Source organism: Ornithodoros turicata, chromosome 2 (genome assembly GCF_037126465.1).
Source record: "Ornithodoros turicata isolate Travis chromosome 2, ASM3712646v1, whole genome shotgun sequence".
Taxonomy (NCBI): domain Eukaryota; kingdom Metazoa; phylum Arthropoda; class Arachnida; order Ixodida; family Argasidae; genus Ornithodoros; species Ornithodoros turicata.
The window spans coordinates 369,240-382,965 of NC_088202.1; the positions used below are offsets into that span (position 1 = coordinate 369,240).

A 13,726-nucleotide genomic window follows, 5' to 3' on the forward strand; every position below is an offset into this window, starting at 1 on the left:
TTCCCACCCCTGATGCCCGTTTCCGCCATGTACACTTAGATCTGGTGGGTCCTCTTCCTCCGTCTGCCGGCTACGCCTACCTCTTCACCTGCATTGACAGGTACACCCGGTGGCCTGAAGCGGTACCTATCAAGGATATCACGGCTGAGACAACCGCTCTCGCGTTCCTGTCCTCCTCGGTGGCGCGTTTTGGAGCTCCCGCCGTTATCACGACCGATCGCGGACGCCAATTCACGTCCCGCCTCTTCGCCGACGTCTGCAGATTCCTTGGCGCTCGCCATCGCTTCACCACGGCCTACCACCCAAGCGCCAACGGACTGGTCGAGCGGTTCCATCGCACGCTCAAGACCGCTTTACGTGCCGCTGAATACCCGACGCATTGGGTCGAGCGCTTGCCTTTAAAGCTCCTTGGCATTCGTGCAACCTCCAAGGTAGACTGCACCATCCACCCTGGTCTTCGGGTCTGCCTTGCGTCTCCCAGGGCAGTTCTTCGACGCAGTGACTCTAGCCCAGCCCGCACCCGACCCTCTTCACTTCGCCACACGCCTCGAAGAACATGTGGTTGAGTTTCGCTCGCCAGTCCCACGTCATTCATCTTCTCGTCCGATGTTCGTGCACCCAGACCTTTCCACCACCACCCATGTCTTCCTTCGCCACGACGCCATCCGCCGTCCACTCCAGCCTCCTTACGACGGCCCCTTCCTGGTGCACTCGAGGCAAGACAAGACCCTTACCCTCAAATTTCCGGGTCGTCTCGAGGTCGTATCCATAGACCGCGTCAAGCTCATTAAAAGTTTTTCAACTGACGCTACGTAGAACGGCCCGCAACACAACAGTAAAGTGGACGATCGGTCAAGTCTGCCATTTTTTTACATACAGATGGAATTTTGTAGAGCACTTTTGTACACCTATGTCCTGTCCTGTGTCCTATGCTCTGTTCTGTCCACTGTCCTGTATATGGACAACCAGAAAAAAAAACACAAAGGAATCCCAAAGGTTTCTTCCGGGTGTGGCGTCTCCGCCAGGAGCAGTCAAAGTTGGCAAAAACCAAAAGAGCGATAAACGCGAATTCCATCTTGCTTCACACTTTTTTTTTCTCTGCAACAAATTGACATAGCGACTCGAAACAAACGACTTCGTCGCCTAGAGCCATCGGCCAACAACATACAATTCTTCAAGAAAAATTTGAGACCACGCTCGGACCAGCTGCCTGATCTTACATGGAATCACGCAGACAAAAGTAGGGGAAGTGACAAAGTATGCTTAATACAATGTAAAAGTTACAAACACTAGGGACCAGCATTCTGGATTTTTTATTTATACCCACTTAACATTACAAAATATAAAGTAAGAATGCTAGATCTAGCCTATGATGCAGTCACCGAATATACGCAACAAAATAAAGCAAACAATGTGCGAAGCACATCCTGAGGGAGTTACAGCCACAACGCTGCTACTTCAACAGGTAAGAAACGAAATTAACGTGAGAAACAAGAAATTACTAGCACTACACTGATACACAGTCCACATAAAGAATGCGAAGAGTATACAACTACGAGCTTGATAACTTCATACGTATCAAGGAATAAATAAATGGACAGCTGTACACTAGAGTGTAGTACAGCTTGGGACAAAAGTTTACGGAACACCGGGGTGTCGCATTTCACCAATGGAGCGACAATCTATCAGCAAACAGGAGTGGATACGCATACTGAAAGATTGATAGAATAGCCGGTCACCCGTTCCTTATTCGATCTCTTCCTGATAGCTAGCAGATGGCCGATGAAGAGTTGCGCAGATGACGTGTTCCGTAAACTTTTGTCCAAGCTGTACACACCGTTGTTAAAGATGCACAGCACTATACCTCAGACAGAAAAAGGTCCCTCAAACGCTTTTGAAATGTAAAGTCATGATTCAATTTTCTTAAACTTAGAGGAAGGGAATTCACAATTTTTCGATCAATGTAACTAAGCTCGTGTAGTCCGAAGTTTGTTGCGCGGCGAAGAAAACATAAGGAGTAATTCATCTCTTTTTAATGAGTAAATAATAGAATAACGTGACAATTCCACTATATGAGGAGTAGATACCACATAAGCTAATCGATGGATAAGCAAGGCCACCTTTACTTCAAAGGGGTGTAAATGTATGTTACCGACAACAAGTAATGAAACTCATAATCCGGGGCTTGATGTCGGGGCCGCAGTGGTTGGGTCGGCGGATTAATTTTCGCCCACCTGAGGGTCGTGCGCCACCGACAACAGAGAAAAGCTGAAAGTAATTGTTAAGTACGAAGGAATGTTCAGTATGTTCCGCAAAGCTCTTCTCTGTACTACAAGAAGTGGATGAAGCGGTAGAATTGAAGTGGTTCTATGCGTTAACCCGTATACGTGTAATGCATAGCATAAATGAAAACATGGTAAATTTGTAGGAGCGTATGTATTGAAACAACATGCCTAGTTCTGGATAATTCATAGAGACCTTGCGATATTTTCCAACATCAGCAACATGTTTGTGCCAGCTAAGATGTTCAGCGTACTTCCTAGAAATTTTATTGAATCAGCTCTTGTAAGTACGTGAGATGAAAAGGAAACAGTTAAGTTATGAGTATCTAAACATTTCTGAAGGGTTTGGAATATAACGTAGTTCGATTTAGAAAATTTTGGGGACAATTTATTTGATGACAACAATAATGAGAGTTTGCCCAGGATTATGTTAGCCTTTTGAAATATTCCTTCAAATGCATTGTTATAGACGAAGACATTCATGTCATCTTCATAAAGCGTACAATCTTAGGCTAGAAAGTGTGACAATTCATTAATAAACACTAAGAAAAGCAGGGGACCCAAAATGGAACCATGTGGATCACCAACCTTAAACTAAGCCAACACTGATCGACATTTGCCAATGGTAACATATTGGAGTTGGAGTTGGAATTAAAAAGGTAACATATTGCTTCCTATCATTTAGGTAACTTAACAACTGCAATGGTAGTTCTCTTATTACGCATTTTTCCAATTTCTTCAAAATAATTTCTAGTCAATAAAATCAAAAGCTTTCGTTAAGTCAACAAAAACTCCCATACAGAGTATTCTAGAGTCGAAGCTTCTCTTAAATTTTTCTGTAACATTGCTGAGGGCTAACTCAGTGGATCTCTTTTTTCGGAAACCAAATTGAGATACTCATCAAAAATTGTAATTTTCGAAATAAGCCCTAAGCCTACGGAATAATAAAGTTTTGACGACTTCGCGTAATGGCGACAAGATTGCAATAGATCTGTAATTGGACATCAGAAACCTAAAGTATTTTTTTCTGTAGTGGCAAAACTCTCGCAACTCTCAGTTCTACAGGGAAAACTCCTTCTAGAAAAGGTGTCGTTCATAATGATAGGTGGCCCGCCCGAAAGGTATTCTTTAAATTTCTTTAAAAACATAACTGAAATAACATCGTACACTTTTGAATTCTTCAATTTAAGACTTGAAATTACACCCTCCACCTCTTGCGTGCAATGGGATTCCGGAAAGAAGTTAGAAGAACAGACAGGTGGCAATATGGAAGGGCAATTTTCTGAATAACTTATGCAGTCAACCTGTACAGATATATTGCAAAAATATTAATTAAACAGGTTACAGATCTGTTCCGGTTCTTGGGTTACAACACCCTTATTTTCTTTCACACGGGATATGTGACATGAATTAGAGGATTTATTTAAAGCCGACTTCAGCACATTGCATAGCTTTTTCTGGTCGCAACTAGCATCAGCTATAGTTCGCATAAAATACTGTTGTCTCGCCGGGAGCAGATGTTTTCGGAGTATATCACTATACCTCTTATAACGCATACATAAATCACTATTCGTGAAATTGAACCGGAAGGGGTTCGAACCCACATCTTCTGAATTAATCCGGTAATTCAGAAGATGTGGGTTCGAGTCCTACAGCTGGCTAACCTTTTCAGCGACTTTAATCTTTCATCGCACATAGCAGAATTCATTAAGCCTAAAAACGTTAATCCTCGTGCCTTTTATCTCGTTATAAAAGTCCACAAGGAAAATGATCCTGGGAGACCTATAATTTCAGGCATTCACACATCAACAGGAAAGATTTCCCTTCTGATAGACCATTGTATTAAATATGTACCCCCGCTGGTTCTTTCATACGTCAAAGACACAAATGATTTTCTCCTTAAAATTAATTCTATCAAGAACCAGTTCTCAGATCTGACCAATATGACACTATAGTAATCATGGACATGAAATCATTGTATACTAACATCCCCCACGATGAGGGCCTGAGTGCCGTGGAATTATTTCTCCTTTCTTTTTCCTCCGACATCCTCCAGACTTCTGCGGTCATCCCACAGCTTGAATTGGTCCTAAAGTTTAATTTGAGTTTAACGGCAGACATTTTTTTTTTCAAGTACATGGCGCAGCGATGGCATCCAGCGTGTCGCCAAACTATGCAAACCCCTTCATGGGACAATTTCAAAAGAGGGCCCTTGAAACCTTTCTCGTATAGCCGCTTATTTTCCTGACATACATCGACGATATTTTTGTTGTGTGGTCACGTGACTGTTCTTCCTTTGTGTCTTTCTTTGAACACTTCAGCTCCTTGCATAGCACTACCCAATTCACCTGCAACCATTCCAATATGTTTCAATAATTTTCTTGATGTCATTGTCTCCATTCGGTCTGGAAAACTAGTCACCGACCTTTATAAGAATCCAACCGACAGACGTCCAGTATCTTAATTTTAATAGTTATCACTCCAATCTCGAGAAAAGAAATATTCCTTTTGGTCAATTCACATGACTCAAGCGCATATGTTCCAATACCGACGGTTATTTCCACAGACGTGCTCACGAAATGTGCGTTGATTTCAGGAAGCGTAACTATCCCAGCAATCTAATTGAAAATGTTTTCACCAAATCATACTCGCTGGACAGAGAGGCATTTCTTTCCAGCCAACCTAACGAAGACCACAGAGACATTACTTTCGTGACCATCTACAACAAAGTCCTTCGTAACACGAAAACTATTTTCAGCGCCATGTTAACATACTGGAAAGCCGTTTGATCGAACGCGAGACATTTGGTCGAAAGCCATTTGATCAAAACGGCAGCTGTCGTTTGATCGATTTTTTTATTGGTTCGCTTGGAGCGTTGATGAAACAAAATAGAAGAAGAAAACAACAAAAGAAAGCTTCACTTCTGAATGCTGTTATCCTAAGGAATATTTCACTCTCTGTAATCCGCTTGCAAATAAACACATTCCTCAACCTAATCCACTTTTTCGCATCGAGAAGGCGATCAGAGGGCTTGGGTTGTTCATCCTGTCCCGTTCGACAACTTAATAGTTTTTTTTTCCTCTGACAGATAGAGACTAAATATGGCATACATGCCTTTCACCCCTAGTCTCCAATACTTTGTCAAATAATAATTGACGGCAATTGTCAAATAATTAACATTTTTGACAAGTAAATAAATCAAAGAAATATATAATATTTTTGAATGATTTATTTGCGTCGAACGTGGACAAATTTTAACAATGTATTATTAATGTTTGTAGTTAACTGACCATTGGTTGGAGAAAGGACAGTTTTAGTTTATTTACTATATCACCATTACATATTTGTTGTGGTTTAGTTTATTTACTTTGCGCCTATGTGCAAGCGGATCTAAATCTGGTTCATCCAGCAAACATGTAACCGAAGAAGTCCTTCGAAACCTAGCGCACAATATAAGCCTTGGAGCAGATCTTTGTACGTTGTCTTTTTCATTTTTCTTTTTCATGGCGTGGATGTGTAGGTATCTCAGACAGCAGATGCATACTCTAAACAAGGTTGAACTAAGGTTTTATATGGCTGTTAATATAATACCTTTATTTTATACTATGGTGAAATTTCCTTCTTAGTATACACAGACTTCTAGTGCCTTTCGCGCACATATCACTATCCCATTTCGGATCGTTCCCTTTAAATTTGTCGCCAGCAATGAAAAAGTGCCCAGAAGAAGCACAGACTATTGGCTGGTCCCAACTTGAGGCCATTTTCTTCAATATGTGTCCTACTGGTTCATGGGACAATTCCGCATTGTTCTATTCAATTCAATTCAATTTTATGCAATTTTATTTTCCTTTCGGACGGGAGAGAGTAAAAAGCCAGAAGGCTGTTTTGTTCGTGGATGACAAAGGTATGCAAATAACCGGTGATCTACCCTCTTTAGCTGAAAAAAAAGCAAGAAATAAACAAAAAAAAAAACAGAGGACACTGATTGCCTGCTTCCTATGCTCGAGTCAAAAGTTACAGAAAAAGAGGTGCAGAAAAAAGAGAGAAACGTCTTTCGAACAAACGGCGTCTATCAACCGGCTTTCGATCAAACGCCTTCGATCAAATGGCGTTCGTCCAAATGAGCGGACACCGTCTACACGCACCTCGTTCTCCAGTACCATAAATAACTACACCTTTCAAATTAAACAATCATTGCACTGTAACTCCTTTAGCATTTGTTATTTAATAACATGTACAAAATGCAATGTTCAATACATTGGTGAAACCTGCAACACCATGCGTCAGAGGTTTTACGGTCATAAATCCGAAATTGTCAATAATCGCCCTACTCCCGTTGCTATACATTTTATTCTTCCCGGGCACGACATGAACACACACATGTCTATTGCAGTTCGTGAGTCTGGCTACGTCACCGATTGCAAACGCAAAAATCGCGAGTCCTTCCTAATTTGACAGAATGGCGTAAATGCAGGCTAGCTGGTGGATAAATTCCATGATAGGCAAGCCTGAGCGATGGGCAAGACACGTAAACAAACACAAACACGAAGGCTCAAAACCAGCAAGACGTTTAATTGATACAACGAACTTCATGAACATGTAGACGGTGCGAGGGAAGACAGAGAGAGGGCAATGAGCCTTCGTGTTTGTGTTTGTTTACGTGTCTTGCCCATCGCTCAGGCTTGCCTATCATGGAACCTTCCTAATTTCTAAATTTTCTTCTTGAGAACCACGGGGACTAAACGTCCATGGCGGTCCTCTGCAGTTGTTCAACGTATGATCCAGCTAAACTACTTCATTATTCACCTTCCATTCTTAGCATTCTTAGCTCCATTTTCTCCTCAGCCCATAAGGTCACTCGTGTCTTCCCACGCAGTTCAACAAAAGCTGTGTACTCCACGTACGCGGCTAGACATGCACCTGTGCCCCCGTTTTCAGCACCAAATCTTTTGAACCCCAATTCTCCGAATGTCTCACTTACCCGTATGTTTCGCTTTCCTGATTCTTATGTGACGGTTGCTCACGTGATGCATTGTATTCCTGTCTGGTTGTTTCTGTGTGCCTGGTTCTGGAAACCTGTTTTATTGTATCTGTTCTATTTGGTTATATATACTTGTGTCGCAGTTAGTTGTGTAACCTGAAGAAGTGCAGCCTCTTGCACGAAAGTTCATGTTCAAATAAACGTCAGTTGCTCCTAACCATTTTCATGTTACATGTGTGATGATCTCATCGCGGGTCTCTTTGACAGTGTTTCTTCTCTTTTTTTTGTTTCCCATTTCGACAACAAAAAAATATATGGGGATTCAGGAAATTTCATAGTTCCTATAAATCAGAATGCGAAGTGGGTCCATGGAAATATTTAGAATGCGATAGCATTTCTTCCACACACTCACACTTTTGGACCTCGGAAGTGTGGGGTCAGTGGAGAGGGACACTTTCACTGTCGCGGTGAGTTATCTCCCTGTTGTTTGTTTGCTTTATTTCCCCCTTCCGCTGATAAGAAACGTTTCGGCGGGCGGGGATTTAGCAGATTGGAAGGTCGTCATAATAGCGGCTCCTAAAACACCCTTATTTGAGTTTGATTATAGAAAGACACCCTTATTTCTTTTAAGTGGCTCGCATCATGCTATGAATCTTTGTTGGAACAGCTTCCTTTATTGTATCGTTTTTGAAGAGATAGTTATTTATTTATTTATTTAGAACACGTTAAAGACCCAAACTGGTACAACATAACGGAGGAGTTGGGCTACAATAATACTGTAAAAACTGAAAAAAAGTAATTAACATGATCGGCAAAGAACAAAAGAAACATCAGATATACTAAAAAAAAAAGAAAATACAACACTAAAGTCATGACATAATGCAAAAAAACAGCAAGGATGTACACATATAGATCCTGTGAACAAGAGTGCGAGAGAAAAAAGAAAAAAGAACGTAAAGAATAGTCAGGGGAGAGATAACAAATTGGTGATGGCCGCCTGAAACTGGGGGTGATTAGTGAAAAGTGCTACATGGCGGGGAAGGTCATTCCAGAACCTTGACAATCGGGGAATAAACGACGGGAAGCAGTAAAGGGTATTATACTTATGTAAGCAAACCTTATTTTCGTGATCATGACGTTCAGGTTCGTAGGAATGAGGCTGTAATAGGGATGTACTTAAGAAATGGTTGCGATAGATTTTGTGAAAGAGCGAAAATCCCGATTGGATACGGCGCAACGATAAGGTAGGAAGAGCAAGGTCACTCCGAAGAGCGGAAATGCTAGTGTCATAGCCATATGAGTTAGTGACAAAACGAACTGCTCGATTTTGCACTCGCTCAACTGCAGAGGAAAGGTAATCCTGGTAGGGGTCCCAGATAGGTGAAGCATACTCAAGTTTTGGCCGGATGAAAATCGTGTAAGCAAGCTTTTTTATATGAGAGGGCGCAAGCCTAAGATTGCGTTGAAGGAAGCCAAGGGAACGGTTAGCGTCGGCGACAATACGGGAAATGTGTTGGGACCATGAAAGGTCTGCAGTTAGTGTTATACCTAAGTATTTGTAAGATTCGGCGCTGACGAGAAGGGAAGAGCCGAAGTAGTAACTTGAAATTAGAGGAAAGGACCGTGAGAAGGAGGGAACTTTATACTTATGAGTATTGACAGGTAGTAACCATGCCGAGCACCAAAATGATATACGTTCAAGGTCCTGTTGGAGTGTAATACAGTCCAGGGTGGAAGATACTTTACGGTAGATGACGCAATCGTCCGCGAAAAGACGGACAGGAGAAGTTAAGCCGTTACAGATGTCATTAATGAAAATGAGAAATGAAAAAGGGCCTATCACAGAAGCCTGAGGGATTCCTGAGGATACAAGTGCCAGAGAAGACGCTGTCTCGTTGGCTGTCACAAACTGTGACCTACCGCTTAAGAAATTCTGAATCCATGAGAGAACGAAGGGGTCGATATTGAGTTTAGATAATTTTGCAAAAAGACGGACGTGTGGCACCCGATCAAAAGCCTTCGCAAAATTCAAAAAGACAGCGTCCACCTGACAAACCTGGTCAAGAAAACTAAAAATGCCATGGGTCAGTCCAGCCAACTGAGTTTCATAAGAATAACCACGACGAAACCCATGCTGCAGAGGAAAGAAAAAGTTGTTCGCCTCAAGAAATGAAGTTAAATGTGACACTATAATGCGTTCCAGGAACTTGCATGGCAAACAAGTTAGAGAAATAGGCCTATAGTTTCTGGGGTCAGCTTTGTTACCTCACTTAAACACTGGAATGACCTTAGCAATCAGCCAGTCGGAGGGCATGTCACCAGTGAAAAGAGACTATGACAATATTAACGTTAGGAATTTTGCGGATATATGTTTGGTACTTTTTAACAGTTTGTACGTAATTCCATCAACACCACAAGAAGACAGCTTACAATTTTCAATTAACTTAAGTACAACACTAATGCCAATCATAACTTATGTAGCTAATGTAATGTAATGTAGCAGCTGTGTAGCTAATGTCAATCCCCTCCATAGGTGGGAAATTGTACAAAGGAGGTGTAGGTACATTCACAGCTGATTCCCTAGTGAATACTGACACAAAGTATTGGTTGAGGACCGTCGAGCAATCGTTTCTCCCCACAGGCGAACCAGAGTCATCGTGTAAACATAAGCCAGTCTGGACAGCAGGCGAAATCAGCTGCCAGAACTTACGGGGCTGATTCCTAAGTAGGGAGGGAAGTGTGCAACGATTGAAAATTGACTTAGCCTCACGTACGCAGTCTTTGAATTTTCTCTCGGCAGTCTGATATTTTCCCCACGCGAGGGGAGACCCAGAAAATCTGGCTTGCCGAAATAAACGTTTCTTTTTTGAGCGAAGACGTGTGAGATTGGAAGTAAACAACGGGACCGTAGGACCAAAAGTGACATAGAACGTAGGTATATGTACATCCTCCAGTTCCTTACATTTCGCCTTAAAAAGACGCAAGTTTTGCTCCACGGTCCTCAAGTGGAAATCGGCAACAAACACATCAAAGAAGGATGACAGTGTAGTATTAATCGCTGAAAAGTTACCAGCTCCATAGTTTTTAAGAGGCTTTCTACGACTCCGCATCCGGGGTACAGTAACGTGAATAGAATAAGATAGAAATGTATGATCACTAGGGCCATCGAACACAGAAAGTGGGAAAATAAGGCTGGGCGCCGAACACAGGACAAGGTCAAGGATTCTAGATGAAGTAAGAGATACCCTTGTTGGGACCTTAACCAACTGCTCAAGGTTAAAAGTGAGACATGTATTTAGAAAATCACGCTCAGCAGGCGGTAACCTCACAAGACAACGCTCCCGGGACCACGTAATAGCCGGAAAGTTGAAATCACCAAGCAGTAATACGGAAGATGACAGGAAACGCTCAATTAGACTAGACAGTACACTATGTAATTCACAAACAAAGGAGCTAAGATCAGGTGGGCGATAGCAAACTCCTAGGAGTATCTTAGCACGGGTGCAGGAGACAGTTCCCAACACATTTCGAGGTTTAAATTAACAGTACCTGAAGAGAGGGGGATACAGTCCTAAACAGCAAGTAGTACTCCACCACCTCTGCGATTAGGACGATCACAGCGAAGATAAGAAAAGCAAGCAGGTAGCTCGGTATCCAAAATTTCCGGACGTAGCCAAGCCTCAGTAAGGGCCACAATGTCAGCACCACAATATTCGATCAAAGTATACAAGCGATCTGTTTTACCGATAACACTGCGAATGTTACCAAAGAGCACACATGGGTTTTTAATGTGGGGTCATGGCTTGGCAACGCCATTAGCGGCACTAGTCGCGTTACCTAGATGCCTAGACTTTGATCTGGGTATCCGTGTTTCCGCATTAGTGGAATCCATGGAATGGTCGGTGTTGATCAGGGCTCTGTGATTGGCTTCCTCGTTCCAAGTAAAAAGCTGATTGTTAATAACCAACTTATCAACAAGGCGGACTTTCTGACCATTAGACCGTTCAACTGAAGCACTTCCCCACAGCTTCTTACGAATGAGCTAACACGTTTATTGAAATCTTCTTTGACTGAGTAGTGTGTCCCCTTAAGCTGAGCACAGTTACGTAAGACTTCCACCTTTTCAGAAAAATTATAGAATCTGAAAATCGTGGGACGAGGATTCACACCACGCTTTTTTTCCGATCCGGTGGACGCGCTCAATGCTAACAAAACTAGTGTTAAGAATGTCACTGAAAAACTTGTCTCTGACAAACTGGAGCAGACTATCAGAAGACTCAGAAGCATATTCGTGTATGCCATAGATAAGAAGGTTGTTTCGTCTAGACCGACCCTCTAAATCATCGGCTTTCAGGGTCAAGGAGTTAACAGTTGACTCAAGCGAACCCATTTTGCTAGAGCTCTCGGAAATAGAAACCTTTAAACATTCGAACTCGGGACACTTTCTGCTCAATTGACGTCATTCTGTTAGTCAGGCTTGCGAGTGATTTTTCGGCTTCTGATAAATATGTCTGAATCGACAAGAGCAATTTCCGATCAGCTTGTTGGTTTTCGAGTACCTTAGCCAAAAGTTCAGTATTCGTTGGACCGGGATTTGTTTCAACATCGCCAGACATCAACAGAATATTACCAATGACACGTTTGCAATCACAGACCAACGAGAACATCCTGCGTGGGCACGGCAAGACAACTATACATAGTCATTGTTTCTAATTGAACTGAAAGTGACAGTACATGTACTAACCTGCAAGGCAAAAGCAAAGGTCTTGAAGCGACACATTCCTTGCGACATGCCGTGCCCAACACTGAAGTAATCACGCAGAAAGTGTTCTTTTATAGAAGACTCTTCTGGTGCTGTGTGCGCTGTTCCCGTTCAATGCGCCACGTGAGAGGATGATCCACACAAGGCGAACTTGCTGCTGGGAGCATCGTGAAGAAAAGCAGTATTATCTCCTGTGGTGAAGTTCGCACAAGCAGGGGGAGCACTGATTAGATCCAGTCCGCAGAAAAGTGGATAAGTGACAGATGCGGCGAACTGCAAGGCAAAAGCAAAGGTCTTGAAGCGACACATTCCTTGCGACATGCCGTGCCCAACACTCAAGATATGATATGATAATTGGCAAAAAAAGTAAATATCAATAAGAAGGCGATATAATACATAGAAAATACATATCACGTTAAAAGACAAATAACAATAATTTTTATAAAGGTGTGCCGACATGCCCCTCACTGTGTATGCAGACTCTAAGATTAGGGTCAGGGACGGCAACAATGAGTTGGTCATCGACTATATGAAGGAAACGTTCAGTTTGGACATCGTGGGTGATATGAATGTGCCGACCACACACAACGGCACAACGATAGACCGTGTTCGCGAGAAGTGCAAGTTAGTGTGTGCTACATGCACTGCATACTCCAGTATCCAAAACCCCATTATCTGAATCGCCAGTGTTGAAGATCTCCCAGACGAATAAGAATCGTCCGAGTGATCATGTACGGTGGCACTTTCAGTTTCATGGCCTTAGGAATGAGTACGGGGTTTTGGCTAAATACGATAAGTCAGTCGCCTTAAATTACGTTGATGATCTTTGATTTCGCAGCTTGCTTTATCGTGACGTTGCTATTGTCGATCTCCTAAAACTCACGAAAGTATGCGTCTTCCGCATCCAAAATGGAGTCGTCATGCTTCATCTTACTGCAATACTGGGAATCTTATAGCATTTTATGCGCGTTTGGCAGGGCGCCAAAGAGTACAGCCATTTTTTTTAAAGTACCACACACTTCTCTGCTCTCCTCGCAAATTTGCCGCTTGTACATAAGGTATCATTCCCGTAAAGCCTAAAATTAACGAACGCGTCACCGTTGATTCTTCGACAGCACTTGGAATTACTAGTGCTACAATACGCATGCTTCCAGTCAGCGTTTTTTTTTTCATAACAATAACGGGATTTCGATTTTCGTGCTTACCGGAGCGTTTCACTAGCTTGAACTCTGAGGAACCTCCTTCGAAGGGGTAGCGACACTTCCTGTCAAGTTATAACGAATAAATTACTTGCATGAACAGAACAGGAATTTCTGTGAACTTGCATTAGAAATTTTACAGCAACGGGGCAACAACCACATCGAAATTTTGCATCGGGAATACCTAAACTCATCTGGATCAGAGCCAGGTGTCTCCGCCACTAGTACCTATGGTACGAATGAGATCCAATGGGAATGCCGTGCCTGTCTCTCTCCTCCATTGTCACAGCATAATGTGAGATGTGTCAAGGTGTTTATATATTGCAAAGTGTCACACCCAGAAACAGAATTATTATTTCTCCAACACTCTGGCATGTATCATGCAATTCATCGCATCTATCAAAGTATCACAACCGATCCATTGAACTGCGAGTAACGATTCTTGAATCAAGGTGTTCATACTCTCTGAACAAAATCACATATTCAGAAACATGTAAGCACT

The 13,726-nt window shown here is 42.4% G+C and overlaps 1 protein-coding gene across 1 annotated transcript in view; it reads left to right on the plus strand.

The window, feature by feature from the left end:
* The window catches only part of LOC135385142 (trichohyalin-like), a 48,221-nt gene that overhangs the window by 30,232 nt on the left and 4,263 nt on the right, over window positions 1–13,726 (plus strand). The gene's annotated exons all lie outside the window — the stretch shown is intronic.